Source organism: Schistocerca serialis, chromosome 2, assembly GCF_023864345.2.
Source record: "Schistocerca serialis cubense isolate TAMUIC-IGC-003099 chromosome 2, iqSchSeri2.2, whole genome shotgun sequence".
NCBI lineage: Eukaryota > Metazoa > Arthropoda > Insecta > Orthoptera > Acrididae > Schistocerca > Schistocerca serialis.
This window is the reverse complement of record NC_064639.1, coordinates 775,123,289-775,136,083: the sequence shown is the minus strand read 5'-3', so window position 1 is coordinate 775,136,083 and position 12,795 is coordinate 775,123,289. Positions and strand designations below refer to the sequence as shown.

At 41.5% G+C, this 12,795-nt stretch overlaps 1 protein-coding gene and 1 pseudogene across 3 annotated transcripts in view; both read left to right on the top strand.

Moving 5' to 3' along the window:
• The window catches only part of LOC126457997 (nuclear pore complex protein Nup214), a 131,309-nt gene that overhangs the window by 62,055 nt on the left and 56,459 nt on the right, over positions 1-12,795 (top strand). The window lies entirely within an intron of this gene.
• LOC126459010 (5S ribosomal RNA) lies at positions 11,238-11,355 on the top strand (annotated as a pseudogene).

Here is a 12,795-nt window from a genome sequence, read left to right as displayed (position 1 = left end):
CCCCCCCCCCCCTATTGTGCCTGTCTGTGACTCACTGCCTTCGCTATGTGGTGAAGGCAAGCTATCGTTTCCATATCAGTGTCTATTTTGGACTTTCCATTGATTGATCATGCAAACATAGGAAATTCTGTCACTCCCAGATCTAGTGTGGTACCTCTTACTTTACTTGTGCAGCATTGGCAGTAAGAGATCTCTGTTTGTTTCCTGTACTGAGTGTAAACTATGTTAAGATTGAGGTAGATGTCAAAAGAGTCTGTACATTGTTATGGAACTGAAGTTGAGATGGCTTTATGAATTGACATTGCACAATGCAAAAAGTAATGTTGCTCAATGGCTGCGAGGAAAAGGGATAGATGACAAATACAGAGATTTGGAGTCTGAACCCTGACTGGGTTTCAGACTACTTTCTGTCATTTTTTCTGCTCTTGCAATGCATCCGGAAAATGCCAAGTTTCACAGTGGTTCGGATTCCACACTAAATTGTCTGCCTTTAACTGACTGGGTAAGTCAATTCACAGTTGGAGGAAGACAAGGCCATGTCACTTCCTAAAGTAGCATGTCTAGTGATGCACGATGGTATTGAAACCAACCTTCACATTGAGGAAGGCTTTACTGTACTTAATACAATATAAACAAACCAGAGGATAATATTTGCGCACAGCACTCTTACAATGTTCACAAACCATCACTATACTTTAAGACCTCTGATATCTTTCCGCAAGACTTTGATCTGGTTAATTGTGTTCAGGAGTAATGACTTCTTTATGCAGGCAATAGATGTGAACATATCCAGCTATTAAGTAGGAAAGTACCCACAATTTAGATAAAGGGAGAGTAGGCTAGAATTAGTGAAAAATCATCAGTGCTCAAAATTTACTCCGTGCGTTACATGCCATAGTTGATTCCCCCTCATTTTTACCCTATTCTGACCCTTTTGATTTCAAGTCCTTTTTCGTTAAAAATGTGTTTAGGCTCAGCATTGAATTCATTTGTGTTCAGATGCAGTTGCTTTGATTCCATGTAAACTAAACAGATCTCTCTCTCTCTCTCTCTCTCTCTCTCTCTCTCTCTCTCTCTCTCTCTCTCTCTCTCTCTCTCTCTCTCTCTCTCTCTCTTTTATATATATATATATATATATATATATATCTAAAAAGAAAGATGATGAAACTTACCAAACAAAAGCGCTGGCAGGTCGATAGACACACAAACAAACACAAACATACACACAAAATTCTAGCTTTCGCAACCAATGGTTGCCTCGTCAGGAAAGAGGGAGGAGAAGGAAAGACAAAAGGATATGGGTTTTAAGGGAGAGGGTAAGGAGTCATTCCAATCCCGGGAGCGGAAAGACTTACCTTAGGGGGAAAAAAGGACAGGTATACACTCGCACACACACACATATCCATCCACACATACACAGACACAAGCAGACATTTGTAAAGGCAAAGAGTTTGGGCATTTTTTGGGCAGAGATGTCAGTCGGGGCGGATGTACAGAGGCAAAGATGAAGTTGAAAGACAGGTGAGGTATGAGCGGCGGCAAATTGAAATTAGAAATTAGCGGAGATTGAGGCCTGGCGGATAGCGAGAAGAAAGGATATGCTGAAGGGCAAGTTCCCATCTCCGGAGTTCTGACAGGTTGGTGTTAGTGGGAAGTATCCAGATAACCCGGACGGTGTAACACTGTGCCAAGATGTGCTGGCCGTGCACCAAGGCATGTTTAGCCACAGGGTGATCCTCATTACCAACAAACACTGTCTGCCTGTGTCCATTCATGCGAATGGACAGTTTGTTGCTGGTCATTCCCACATAGAACGCTTCACAGTGTAGGCAGGTCAGTTGGTAAATATGAATTAATAGAGTGTGTACCCGTCCTTTTTTCCCCCTGAGGTACGTCTTTCCGCTCCCGGGATTGGAATGACTCCTTGCCCTCTCCCTTGAAACCCACATCCTTTCGTCTTTCCCTCTCCTTCCCTCTTTCCTGATGAGGCAACAGTTTGTTGCGAAAGCTTGAATTTTGTGTGTATGTTTGTGTGTGTATCGACGTGCCAGTGCTTTCGTTTGGTAAGTCACATCATCTTTTATATATATATATATATATATATATATATATATATATATATATATATATATATATATATATATATATATATATATATAAAAGATGATGTGACTTACCAAACGAAAGCACTGGCACGTCGATACACACACAAACATACACACAAAATTCAAGCTTTCGCAACAAACTGTTGCCTCATCAGGAAAGAGGGAAGGAGAGGGAAAGACGAAAGGATGTGGGTTTCAAGGGAGAGGGCAAGGAGTCATTCCAATCCCGGGAGCGGAAAGACGTACCTCAGGGGGAAAAAAGGACGGGTACACACTCTATTAATTCATATATATATATAACAACACCTTCAACCCATTACATGCAGTCTCCCATCCTTCATCAAAGACACCAACCACTTTCTCGAACGCCTGGAATCCTTACCCAATCTGTTACCCCCAGAAACCATCCTTGTAACCATCGATGCCACTTCCTTATACACAAATGTCCCGCACGTCCAGGGCCTCGCTGCGATGGAGCACTTCCTTTCATGCCGATCACCTGCCACCCTACCTAAAACCTCTTTCCTCATTACCTTAGCCAGCTTCATCCTGACCCACAACTTCTTCACTTCTGAAGGCCAAACATACCAAAAATTAAAGGGAACAGCCATGGGTACCAGGATGGCCCCCTCGTACGCCAACCTATTCATGGGTCGCTTAGAGGAAGCCTTCTTGGTTACCCAGGCCTGCCAACCCAAAGTTTGGTACAGATTTATTGATGACATCTTCATGATCTGGACTCACAGTGAAGAAGAACTCCAGAATTTCCTCTCCAACCTCAACTCCTTTGGTTCCATCAGATTCATCTGGTCCTACTCCAAATCCCATGCCACTTTCCTTGATGTTGACCTCCACCTGTCCAATGGCCAGCTTCACACGTCCGTCCACATCAAACCCACCAACAAGCAACAGTACCTCCATTATGACAGCTGCCACCCATTCCACATCAAACGGTCCCTTCCCTACAGCCTAGGTCTTCATGGCAAACGAATCTGCTCCAGTCCGGAATCCCTGAACCATTACACCAACAACCTGACAACAGCTTTCGCATCCCGCAACTACCCTCCCGACCTGGTACAGAAGCAAATAACCAGAGCCACGTCCTCATCCTCTCAAACCCAGAACCTCCCACAGAAGAACCACAAAAGTGCCCCACTTGTGACAGGATACTTTCCGGGACTGGATCAGACTCTGAATGTGGCTCTCCAGCAGGGATACAGATTCCTCAAGTCCTGCCCTGAAAGGAGATCCATCCTTCATGAAATCCTCCCCACTCCACCAAGAGTGTCTTTCCGCCGTCCACCTAACCTTCGTAACCTGTTAGTTCATCCCTATGAAATCCCCAAACCACCTTCCCTACCCTCTGGCTCCTACCCTTGTAACCGCCCCCGGTGTAAAACCTGTCCCATGCACCCTCCCACCACCACCTACTCCAGTCCTGTAACCCGGAAGGTGTACACGATCAAAGGCAGAGCCACGTGTGAAAGCACCCACGTGATTTACCAACTGACCTGCCTACACTGTGACACATTCTATGTGGGAATGACCAGCAACAAACTGTCCATTCGCATGAATGGACACAGGCAGACAGTGTTTGTTGGTAATGAGGATCATCCTGTGGCTAAACATGCCTTGGTGCACGGCCAGCACATCTTTGCGCAGTGTTACACCGTCCGGGTTATCTGGATACTTCCCACTAACACCAACCTATCCGAACTCCGGAGATGGGAACTTGCCCTTCGATATATCCTCTCTTCCCGTTATCCACCAGGCCTCAGTCTCCGCTAATTTCAAGTTGCTGCCACTCATATCTCACCTGTCATTCAACATCATCTTTGCCTCTGCACTTCTGCCTCGACTGACATCTCTGCCCAAACTCTTTGCCTCTGTATATGTCTGCTTGTGTCTGTATATGTGTGGATGGATATGTGTGTGTGTGCGAGTGTATACCCGTCCTATTTTCCCCCTAAGGTAAGTCTTTCCGCTCCCGGGATTGGAATGACTCCTTACCCTCTCCCTTAAAACCCACATCCTTTCGTCTTTCCCTCTCCTTCCCTCTTTCCTGACGAAGCAACCGTTTGTTGCGAAAGCTTGAATTTTGTGTGTATGTTTGTGTTTGTTTGTGTGTCTATCGACCTGCCAGCGCTTTTGTTTGGTAAGTCTCATCATCTTTGTTTTTAGATATATTTTTCCCACGTGGAATGTTTATATAAACAAAGATGATGAGACTTACCAAACAAAAGCACTGGCAGGTCGATAGACACACAAACAAACACAAACATACACACAAAATTCAAGCTTTCGCAACAAACCGTTGCTTCGTCAGGAAAGAGGGAAGGAGAGGGAAAGACGAAAGGATGTGGGTTTTAAGGGAGAGGGTAAGGAGTCATTCCAATCTCGGGAGCGGAAAGACTTACCTTAGGGGGGAAAAAAGGACAGGTATACACTCGCGCGCGCGCCCACACACACACACACACACACACACACACACACACACATATCCATCCACATATACACAGACACAAGCCTAATGAAAATGAAAATAAATATAAAAATATGTGGGGAGACATAAAGGTGAACTAGAAAGCAAATGGAGATCTGGTGTGAAAAAAGGCGAAAAAGTGTTGGTTAGAGCTGGGCTATGTTGATCCTGTGGTGAACTTGTGTAGGTAGACAACGATGGGCATAAAGGTTAGGTGGTGGTGTTGCCGCCAAAACACGTTAAAGGGTGGAGAAATTCGGGAAAATTTCGAAAAAACTACGTGTAGATGTATTAAAAGGAGTGGTTTGGTGGTGGCTGATTATCGAAATAAGGCTAACAATTGTCCGATGAAGAAATAATGACGTTAAAACCTGTGGGAAGCGGCTAAAAATGATCGGTGATGTGAGAATAACGGAAATGGAAATCAAGCAATAATCAAATCGCGCGCGCCCACACACACACACACACACACACACACCGTCCCCCAAAGGGATTCAACATCAGTTTTCTTTTTCCTGATAAGATCAGTCATAATAAATTTTATGCACTGCAAACTAATGTCTTGCTGTCTTGTAACTGAATAACAGGACATTTTAAAATGTTGCTACTGGTTTCATTGGTTTATTTTTGCCTTCAGTAACACTATTGCTGTTGTTATTACTGTTAAAAATCATTTAAAACTCAGTATTGCAGATAAAATAAACAGCGGCTCCAGCAAATATTAAGATAATTCTTTTCAGTAGCCACCTCTCTCCCTGCATACATAATGCTCTTGTTTTACAGCTTAAACCTGTGACTGTCCCAAATGAATAATTTGTCCCATGGACTCTGAAATCACTCTTTATAGACCACTGGAAAATAAGTAACACTTTATTAAATAGAAATGCATTTGTTAGGTGATCCACCAGATGATGGTGTCACTGTTGAACATTGTGTGCCATCATTCCTGGAATGTCTGTGAATGCAAGGGACACAGTCAATAGTGGCAGGGGTCTCAATGTCCATTGTACTAGGTACGGGCAGAAGTAAAACCGTGAGGACGGTAGTTCTTGGTTAGTTCAGTCGATAGAGAATTTGCCCGCAAAAGACAAAGGTCCCAAGTTTGAGTCTCAGTCCAACACACAGTTTTAATCTGCCAGAAAGTTTCATTTCAGTGCACACGCCACTGCAGGACAAAAATTTCATTTCCATTTGAAAGATAAATACAACCATCTGAGAAAACCTATGCAGAACCAAAGAACAACATTATGAAATGGCTTGTAGGAAAATATGTACTTTTTCTCCTTACTAACAAGAGACCTACAATTCAAGAATACCTCCAGTATATTGCAAAAGAGTGCTATGTCACAAAGAAAAAGCTGAACTACAAGAAACAGCTCCAAAACTTTCTCCATCTTAACCTGTCCTAACTGATTGGTTCGACAGAATTTGTGTTGTGTTATGTTCACTTTGTGTGTCAGCTTCATCGTGACAATCTATCCTTCTATGTACATCTTTCAGTAGACATGTAATATACGAGAGTTGGAACTCAAATAGTGGCAACTGACATGAAAGAGTTACATGTTTGCACCTGTTACTGTCCTTCAAAGTAGCCACCAGTGTTGTGTAGAACCCGTTGGCAGTGATGTGGGAGGCATAGTATACCGTTAGCAGAGCCTGTTCTGATGTTGCTGTGAATGGAGCTGTCTACTGCTTGTCAAATCTCGGGAACAGTTCTGAAGTGAAAGCCACGAAGTGGTTCCTTCATCTTCGGAATCAAATCAAACCAACAAGGACTTAAATCCGGGGAGTATAGTGGATGGTACAGTAATTTCCAGTCCCATTGACCGAACAGAACAGCCACAGCTTGCGCTGTATGTGCCTGCGCATTGTCAAGCAAAATGATGGGTGGGTTGCGCAGAAAGTGTTGCTGCTTCTTTCGCGAAACTGGTTGCAGGTACAGGTCCAAGGTCATGAATTGTATGGCGTCAGTCACTGTCCACTAACATGGCAACTTCTTCAGAGATGCTAGGATGACCTGCCTGATGCACGTCTGCCACAGTTTGCCGACCTTTGTTGAAGGTTTTTACCCAACGTGCCACTGTTCTGTACGGCAATGCTGATTCCCCGCATGCCTCTTGAAGACCCTGATGACACTGTCATTATGTACGACCTCTGGCACTTTCAATCTTGAACCAACTCTGTTGTTCCTGTTTCAAAAACATAGAGGCACCGTTACATTAGACCGCTCGCCCACAAGTGACTGTACTTTCCTCGATTGTGCACATGCCGGTGACATGGGGCGGACAAGTCCATTTGCTCGGAGGTAAGGCAGGTATGTCAACAACTTGTGCTATCAGCAACAATAGTAGATTCCATTGCATAGTGTCTCCACAGCAGTGTTGCCACTGTTTAAGTTCCAATCTATGTATTATGATGTGAAAAAATGTTTACTGTCAGTATATTTTTTTCTTTTCATTGTTTGGCTCACCTTCCTTTTTTTAGGTTTCAGAAATGCAGTATCTTATTATTTGTACCATCATGTTTGATAAAAGTTCATCATTGGGAAAAAAAGATACTTTCCTGATGTGTGGAAGATTGTGGGGTTGAATCCAGAAATTTTTTATTTGTATATCTTTAGCATTTTGATCATTATTTTTTTCAATTAATTTATTTAAATACATTTTTTAATCCTAATCTTTTTCTGTGTCTTCTCATCGTCATATAGAGTTTTTTATTTGCTCTCATTTCTTCTTCCTATCTATCTTTTTTCATTTGGAATCTTTGTGCATGTGATTTTAATTATTTTCATTTATCTACCAGTTAAAAACGAAAGAAAAAATAATCTATTCGTATTGATGTGCAGTGGTGTGGAAAATATATTTTTTGTTACGAAATTAACATTTTTTGTGTGATGATTATCAAATAAATATTTAAAACATAAATGTTTGTGCTCTATGGACAAAATAACACAGATGAAGATACGAAGAAAAGAAAGAATTGTGAAAAAAATGAAGAAAAGAAGCTGTGTGTCCAACAATGTGGTAAAAATATCAAATGATAAAACAGAAGAAACTAAATCAAAGTTAATACACAGAAATAGTTAAAATCACATGGACAAAGATGTCAAATGAAAAAAGAATATTAGGAAAAAAATTAGTGCAAATTAAAAAGTTTAAATGATTAAAATGACAGGAGAAATGATTAGAAGTAAAAACGTGCATTTAACCCAGTTAATTGAATAAAATAATGGCCAAAGGTATTTAGATTATTTATAATAAAAAGTGTGATTTGAAACCACAACCTTCTCCATGTTAGGAATGAATCTTAACCAGTACACTAGACTACTGCTCCGCATAACTCTGCTATTTTGAAGACTCTACAGCAGCGTTATCAAACTGTGGCCTGTGGACCATGTCTGCCCTGAATCATTTATTTGTGCGGCCCATAGTTCTCAGCCGTATTTTATAACAACATTCATTCTGCAGGTAATATCAGAAGCCAAAAAACTCAACATATGAGAACCTGTAAAGTTCATGGCATCAGCTTGGTAACATTATTACAGAGACAGTAATATTTTAAGATGGGTTTAACTGTAGTTGACATTGGTGAATTTGGTCAGCAGCTAAGTAAAATTGGCTGGCTGCTACAGGCCACAAGACCAAGTAGCACAACCACTGCAAAAGTAGAAGATTTGAGAGGGGGAATGTTGTATTCCTTGCCTTCCAGTACTGAAAATTCACGGGCATTCACGGCTCATGCTAATCAGTTGGTATGGTATAAATTTCAAACGGAAGTAGTGTGGATTCATGAATGCACATTATGGGGACAATCATGTTCAAATATGGCACATGTTTGTAGCAATGAATTCATATCCATACATATTATTAAAAAAATGTATGTATTTACAGGATGTTTAACAATTCATGTTACACACTTCTAGAGGTTGTAGAGGAGACTTAGTAGATCAAGTTTTACTTAGGAACCCATGTCCTGAAATGGTTCATTTCGATGTTACGAGGAAAACAAGATGTACAGATTTCACTCCTATTTACTGTGATGCTGTAACAGCTGTTCGATATGCTGACCACCAAGTTTGTTGCGCATAGTGTATCTGTTCAGTACGTCTGCATAAATTCTGTCCAACATGCTTGGTGTATGGTTAATCACTTCTGCTGTAGCCATAATCTGTACAGCCGGATCTTCCTGCAGCTGGACAGGGGGCTCACAAACAAGACTCTTCATGTAGCTCCAGAAAGTCCAAAGGGGTTAAATCTGGGATCTTGGTGGTCAAACGTGGTCCACCTCGATGAATCTACCTGTCCTGTAGACAGTTCAGATGGATTAAGACAGAACCTACAAAATATAATGCCGCCCTGTCATGCTGGAACAACAATTTGTGCCAAATGTCCAGTGGCACATTTTCCAAAAGCAGTGCCAGCACTTGTTGCAGGAATATGTTCCCGGCACCCATTAGATGGGGAGGAAGGATATACAGTGCAATCACATGGCCATTGCAGAGACCTGTCCAGACATTGATGCCGAAGGTGTGCTGGAGTTTTTCTTGATCCCAAATGTGACAATTTTGAGCATTCAAAATACTCTTCCTGTTGAAATGTGCTTCGTCGGTGAACAAAATTTACCTTGGAAACAGGAAAGTCCACACTGTGGTGTAAAAACAAAGCACAGAAATTGATATGTGGCACAAAATACTCTGAGAGCATGGCATGTGCCTTCTGAGAGTATTATGGATGGAGTTTCTATTCATGCAGAACATGCCAGATGCATGAGTGAGACACAAACGAGTGACATGTAATGGCTCGAATATTCTTTGGTAGATTCTCTTCAACTTGAAGCATATCCTGTTCCAATACAATAGTGCGCTGCCTTTTTGGAGCAACATAATTTGCTCTATCGCTTATGAATTTCCCACTTTCCTGCAGCTATTGTTCTGCTGTGGCAAACGTTGGATGAGATGGACTCACACTATTTGGAGAGTATTTGTGGTAGATATGTTGAGCTACTCATCCATTATGGAGCTTCACCGTAAATTAATAATATATTGGTTTACTCTGCGAACATGTAGTCAGGCATCCTGACTGTAGTATACAGTCACCATAATGTCAACTGACGCATCACCAGGTAGCACAAAGACAAGGCAGATGGAGACAAAACTTCATGTCACCATGCCATTCGTGAATGTGGGTAGCCTACCATAACAGGCAAACTGCGTAAGAAACATATAGCGGGTGATTGAATATCTCTTGCCTTCCTTGTAACATGGAAACTAATTGTTTCCGGACATGGGTTCATATGTAAAAGTTGATCTACTAAGTCCTCTCTACAGCCTTAAGAAGCGTGTAATAAGAATTGTGAAACACCCTGTGTGTATGCATGCATGTATATTCCACATCTCCTCCTAAACCACTGGACCGATTTTAACTAAATTTGGTATACACATGAATTATTGTCTGGAAAGAATTTCTTTGGGGTTAAGAACCACATACCTATCACAGGGATAGGTGTGGTCTTGATTACCCGGAATTTATTCATCCAGTATTTGAGAATGAGAGCAATTAGTGTTGCTGTTTCAGTACTTTTCAAAACTATTTTCTTGCTGATAAGCCTTCCAAAATGATGAAAGGAAAAGCGTTTATCGCTTACTACATTTTCTGTGTTCGTGCAATAAGACTACTGCATCATGTATGATGTATAACTTTATAACTTCTTTACTACTACCAGTATTTGTGACATGTTTTGCAGACTGTGTTGACATATACCAGTTAAGGTACTTATATCATTCTATGACACACAGTTTAAAAGATATGATGTCGTAAATACTGGGACGCATGTGAAACTGCTGCATCATGCATGACATTTAAATTCATTGCTTCTATGTTTCTAAATTCATTCATAACACATTTCACAGACAGCTTCTATGTACCTCCAAAATTGTATCACTGTGTCTCACATAGTTCAGGAACTTTGATGTCATAAACATTGAGCTGTGTGAAAACAAAACTGCAGGGCAAAATTGGTTAGAGATACAGGTGAAATATCTGTACGGATATGTGACATGTGCATTTGGTATAGTGGAAGTGGAAGGTTAGGGAAGGTAAACCTTCCCTAGTGGGTGTACACCATTACTAAAATGAGCAGTGAGAGCTTACCGTAAACTGAAAAAAACGCAACACTGTACTCTGCTAGGGAAAGTGTACAGTAGCATATTATCCACTAGTGAAGGTGTACCATCGCTGCTCCTGGGTTATTAACGGTGTGTCGAACTATGCTACCACGCATCAGCATGAATGTAATTGTCATCTCGTTATTGTTATGTTGTACAGTAGTGCAGCTATGGTTGACAGTAGTGCAGCTGTGGTTGATAGTGTAATTACCATTCACATCAGTGGAGCTATGGTTTAATCAGTGAAGTTCTACGAACATCTTAGAGTGGAATGGCAAAATCTCAGCTATAATTCTGTCTTCATAAACAGAGAAAAGTATGAGTCACTTATCAACAACGCTAAATCCTTAAAATCTGGATGAAAGAGGGGCGGCAACACCTACAAGTTTTTGAAGAGATATGAAATGCTGGAAGTGAATGGAGTAACCAAATTAATGCAACCTGTAATGGAAGAAGGTATGATTAAATACTGTGCTTATGGTGAAGAGGTGATGGCCTTGCCACAGTGGATACACTGGTTCCCATCAGATCACCAAAGTTAAGCGATGTCGGGCGTGGCTGGCACTTGGATGGGTGACTATCTGGACCACCATGTGCTGTTGACATTTTTCGGGGTGCACTCAGCCTCGTGATGTCAATTGAGGAGCTACTTGACTGAATAGTAATGGCTCCAGTCAAAGAAAACTATCGTAATGACCGGGAAAGTGGTGTGCTGACCACACGCCCCTCCTATCCGTATCCTTAGCTGAGGATGATACGGCAGTCGGATGGTCCCGGTGGGCCACTTGTGGCCTGAAGACGGAGTGCTTATGATGAAGAACTGTATGGTATTCTGCATGACACTCATGTAATGACTGGCCACAGTGGACGAGACCAAATGAAAAAATGCTTGAAGTCAAAGTTCTGTAATATAACATACAGAAATGTCCAAATTTATCTTAGTTTGTGTGAACCTTGATTACAAAAGCAAAAAGTCAGAAAAAACTAAAAAAACTAATAGTAGCTGTTCAAGAAGCTAAATTCCGGATGTCAAGTTGATCTCATCAACTTCCAATTCCAACCAGATGGAGATTACAAATTTGTAATAGTTTATCAGGACCACCTCACTAAATTCATTGTTCTCAGGCCACTGAAGTCCGAAATAGCTGAAAAGTATGCAATAACATTATTGACATTTTTACATTATTAGGTGCGCCCTTAGTTTTGCAGTCTGACAATGGTAGAGAGTTTGTTAACAAAATAATGTGCAGCTTAACTGAACTATGGCCCAATTGTAAGATTGTCCGTGGTAGACCTAGACACAGTCAGAGCCAAGGCAGTGTAGAGCGAGCAAATCAAGACAGAAAATATGCTAACTACAAGAATGCAGGTACGCAACACTGTGGAGTGAAGCCGTGCCTGAAGATTTGTGCAGCTAATGAAGAATACCACTGTACATTTTGGAATTAAAAGATCTTCGTACAAAGCAAAGTGTGGCTGCCCTCCTAAACATGGTTTGTCTTCAACAAGTTTACCTCCTGAAGCATTGATGAATGTTCACTCTGAGGATGACCATGAAAATATAATTAATCAAGTGAGTGTTGGCAGTGAGACAGGTACTGAAATGTTGCAGGATAATAATCACAGTAAATCACCATTGCAAGAGGATAACATACCAACAGGAACAGAGGTTGAGAGCAGAGAGAAAGAAAGTATTCCTGACAATAATGACTACTGCCTGACTGATTTAGACGAGTCAACTTGTGCTATTAAAAAACACAGAAGTGAAGCATACAAGTGCTTAGAAGAACAAGTGCAAAGAATGCGGCAGTGTTTAGATCGCTGCTTTCCAACAGTAGAAAAGGGCTGTACCATGAAATTTCCAGTTCCCAAATTCGATAGAGGAAGAGGAGATGCCAGCTCGATCTTGGTTGTCGTCCTGGAGACAACGGCTGATGGCTTCTACCGAATCGGGACGAGAGATGGTGTGGTGAGCCTGCTAGACGCACGGTAATGAATTGTTTGTTTTCAAACAGTTATGGATGGGATAATATGATATGCCACTG